A 4,776-nucleotide genomic window follows, 5' to 3' on the forward strand; every position below is an offset into this window, starting at 1 on the left:
CTAAACATTGACTACAGTTTCGCCGGCACGGTTGATTGCCGTTATGAACCAGCACAAAAAAACAAAGCTGCAAATTATGCGCCAGTGGCGGAACCACGATCAAAGCATTCCCTGAATAAATCATATCACATTAGCCGAGCCAGCTGGCGGAAGCATATGCATAAAGGTTACTAGGTTACTATTTTCAACGACAACTGTTTATTTATTGTACTGCTTCAAATACCTTCGACGAAATCAAATGTAACCATACCAACGTAAGAAATAGCATAAACAAATCCAAACTTTTCGTCTTGCCATTCCTCATACGTCTTTTCTAAATAGTGTAAATTACGAGCCACCTGTTAACTCCACCATCTTGGGTCAGGGTACATTTATGACAAGGTAACCTGAACTCGAAGTGTGCTGCGCGCTGTGCTCATGCTACGGGCTGCGCTTATGCTTTGAGTTTAAAATTATGCTTGAAAATAATCAACATGACTCATGGTCATTTTTTTTTTTTTTTTATCTTCGCTTATTTTTCGTCGGCCTATTTCCGCCACTTCAGTGCCAATCACCGACATCAGGGAGGCGACTCCACCTGTTCCTACCTATCAGACTCAACAACTCATGAGCCGGGCCAACTTCTTTTACTTCCCCTCCGAAGGAAGACGTAACCAGAGATTTTTCGCCTCAGAAAATTCCAACGACGCCAGCTGGGATTGAACCCAGGCCGATCGAAATGTGAGGCTGTTACGCTAACCACACAACCACTGGCGCCGTCGACTCATGGTCATTGATTCGCTTTGAATCAGTGTGTTTATTGAAGCAGAAAAATGTCAGTAAGCACATGTCGAGGAAATGAACTAATTTTGATGTATAGTGTTTGGAATTTGTATGAAAATTATATGGGCATTGGAACTAGTGAAAGTCCAATAAAAATCTAATGGAAGTCGGATGACTAATGCGTATACTACTCGCATCCGCGTTCACACACGTTCTGCTGCTTGCAGAAAGATATATCGATAATTGTCGCTATTAATAACACAACAATGAAAGCCTCATATCGACTTTCCTACCAACTGTGAACAATAGAACAATAGAAACACTCCTGCCTCAAAAAGACGAAAAAATATGTCGATGATCTGAATCAGTCCACTAGTTTGAAAGTCATTAGTTTGTAAAAAAAATAAGTTTGTAAAAAATGGGAAAAATGATGTTTTGGACCAAAATGGAAATGGTACCCAATACCAGAATTCCAGAAGACATGTCTTTAAATCTGACATCTCAGGACGGGATAGTGATATGACATAAAAACAAACAAACCAAATGAAAAAGTGAAGCATGTAAAGTGAATAATATAAGTAAAAAGAATTTATAGTGGATAGTAAGGAAATTATTAAGTTTAGAAGGATATTGGAATAACGTGAGGAAAGCGATAATGATAGTATGGAACATGGATTGAAATTTATTTTGAAATTGAATACGAGTATTAGATTGAAGGTTGGAGAAAATATTCCTCCAGGAGAGCGCAAGCTAAAATGTAAAAAAATAACGTGTACGGAAGATAAATGATAACGCTCTGAATACATTAAATCGTATGTATAGCAATAATTGGAAGCGGTATACATACATCCAGTATACATTTGGATGTTATATGATGCATATAACTTGTTCGAATTTTCTTATCCGGTCCGATTCTCGCCAACAACAGGTCTGTCCAATTAGCAAAATGTCGAATTGGAGGTGTCTTACTGTACCAATTTTCACAAAAATTTGATGCAGAGGTGCCATGTTTGAAGACATGTTTTCATTTTGAAGACAAATGACTTACTGTGAAGACATTTGATTTTGTGAAGACATTTTGAAGACATTAAGAAATATGTGAAGACATTTCAGTATGATAGCTTACGTTGGTTTTTGAAAGATATTATTTCCATGGAATTCAAACTATTGGCCAAAAATATCATCAAAAGAAGTAGAGATTTTGTCTCAGTGTCATTCGCTCGCTTTTTGTCAGTGTCACTTGGTTGCGTTACCAAGATCAACGGAGACTTTTGTCTCGGGGTCATTCACATTCTTTTTTTCTATTTTTCCAAGCAGAAAATCTACAAGCATATGAAATGAATTCAACAACAAAGCTACTTTTGCTTCAAATTCTGGAGAACTTACAGCGGTTTGAATACATATTGTCTATAGAAGACATTGGTTCATTTGCGCTCGAGAATTTGAATGATTGTGGCATTGTATTCTTATTATTTTGGGCCTATACTATACAATAGATTAACCTAAATCTTTCCAACGACCATTTTACAAATCGAAGGTTTTCCGGTTACATACCGTATCAATAATTAGTTTCATGAGTTGAGTTGAGTTTTTAAAGTTCATTTCAATAAAAGTGAACAAAGAATATGTTGCACAACTGCGAACTAAATGTTAAGAGTTTAGAAATGACATTTGGCTTGATAAACCGTTGATTGAGTGAATATAGCCTCAGTTTTTCCACAAAAACGGAACTGCGATAACTCAAATTGTTTATTTCAGCTTTGAAATTTTGGTTGTAACTCAAACCTTAAAACTAATTATTGAAATGGTGTGTAACCGGAAAACCTTCAATTTGTAAAATGATCGTTTGAAACACTGAGACAACAGTCCTACTTCTTTTGACGATATTTTCGGCCAATGATAAGAATATCATGGAAATTATTCTCTTAAAATCCCACGTACCCTATTATACTGAAATGTCTTGACATATATTCATAATGTCTTCAAAATGTCTTCACAAAATCAAATGTCTTCACCGTCTTTACAGTAAGTCAAAAAAGTCGATATGAGGCTTTCATTGTTGAAGCCATGTCTTCAAACCTGACATCTCTGTGTATGATGATAATGATGATGTCGGATTTTGGTTTGTCGGACTTCTCTCAAATTATCAATTGCATTTTCTGCATTTTCAAGTGGAATCACATTACAGTGTATTATTTGATACTAGATGGCACTGAGTGCAGTTCTCACCAAGATGGTGGAGTTAACAGGTGGCTCGTAATTTACACTATTTAGAAAAGACGTATGAGGAACGGCAAGACGGAAAGTTTGGATTTGTTTATGTTATTACATACATTGGTATGGTTACATTTGATTTCGTCGAAGGTATTTGAAGCAGTATAATAAATAAACAGTTGTCGTTGAAAATAGTAACCTAGTAACCTCTATGCATATGCTTCCGCCAGCTGGCTCGGCTAATGTGATATGATTTATTCAGGGAATGCTTTGATCGTGGTACCGCCACTGGCGCATAATTTGCAGCTTTGTTTTTTGTGCTGGTTCATAACGGCAATCAACCGTGCCGGCGAAACTGTAGTCAATGTTTAGTGTTGTTTGGATACCATCTATGTAAATAATTTCAAACTTACGGGATACGTCCGAACGGCAATTCTGACATCACGTTTTACCTTCCACTTCACTTTCCTTGGTTCTCACCGGGCAGTTGTTTTCAACCGTTTTACAAAACACAACAAAATCCGCGTTGACGGGCTGTTGACGGCAGGGGTACGACTAATGTGCGATTCACATAGCACGTTACGGAGAAGAACGTCTACGTTCCGTCAACGTCTCCACCAATTCACACATGCAGTCAATGCTTCTACCAGCACCGTCACGTCAAATGCCAAACGAATGATTTATTTAATTTTATTCATGGTGTCGCCACCTACAACAATTTTAAATTGCAATGCCCTCTTAACCCTGTGGTCCGACCCTTATGCAACAATAATAATAAATAGAGTAATTCTTTCAACTAGTCGCGAATGATTTTCACTCCGAAATTTGGAGCTAAGAGATGTGTTGGCATAAAAAGTACAGTAAATTACTTATAAAGCGATATGCTGAGGCGCCACTCAGTGTCGCATTGGAGTCGGTTTTGACCAGTAATTGGACATTTGCGACTGGTGGCGACTTTCAATGTGGAGCCATAATTTGGGCCCCGAACTCAATGTTTACAAAAATGTCCAACTAGAGGTAAAAATGTCTAATTAAGCGTGTTGCATCACAGATCTGTTGAATTAGCTTAATGTCGATGTAGAATTAAATTACTGTACAACCAAATCAAAACAAAAGCCGAGACACAAAGCCCAGACAAAAACCAAACGAGCCGCCCGTCTCCGTCAATTATTCTTTTCTACAAACCATTCCGGTCGTTTTCGTTGAACGTATGCTGACGGGTCGTTACGTTGCTGGTGTATGTGAATGTTTTCATGAGAATTGCATGGTAGAATCATTGACGTATCGTGACGTGACGGGACGTGAACGTGACGTGTATGTTGTATGTGAATCGCACTTAAAACGTCAAATCGTCAAACGTCAAACGGTATGACAATATGAGTTTTCAGAAGAAATGAACATATTTTGAAATAAAAATTGTGAATGAAAATTATTTTTCTCAAATCAAATAAGTACTCTATGTAAATGAAAACCACTTTTGCTTGTTGCAAGTAGAGAAAAGATTATGTCTAAAGGTAATTTTATATTATAATGGTAAATTTTGGTGAGAATATCTGAAAGTTCATAGAGAATAGTTTAAATTAGGGTCAGAACAACGTACTCCTAGTAGGTAAATAACGTCAAGAAAAAATTTTCATACAAAATTTAGCAATTTAAAACTGCCTTAGGACCGACTAATCTGATAGAGAATAGTTGGCGTCATACAGACTAATGTCGTATCTAGATGTCGACACCATTCCTCCGTCAACGCGAATACAAATTGGCTCGAAGCCGTCTGTCCCAAGACGGGTCTATGGTACT

Source organism: Toxorhynchites rutilus, chromosome 2 (assembly GCF_029784135.1).
Source record: "Toxorhynchites rutilus septentrionalis strain SRP chromosome 2, ASM2978413v1, whole genome shotgun sequence".
Taxonomy (NCBI): Eukaryota; Metazoa; Arthropoda; class Insecta; order Diptera; family Culicidae; genus Toxorhynchites; species Toxorhynchites rutilus.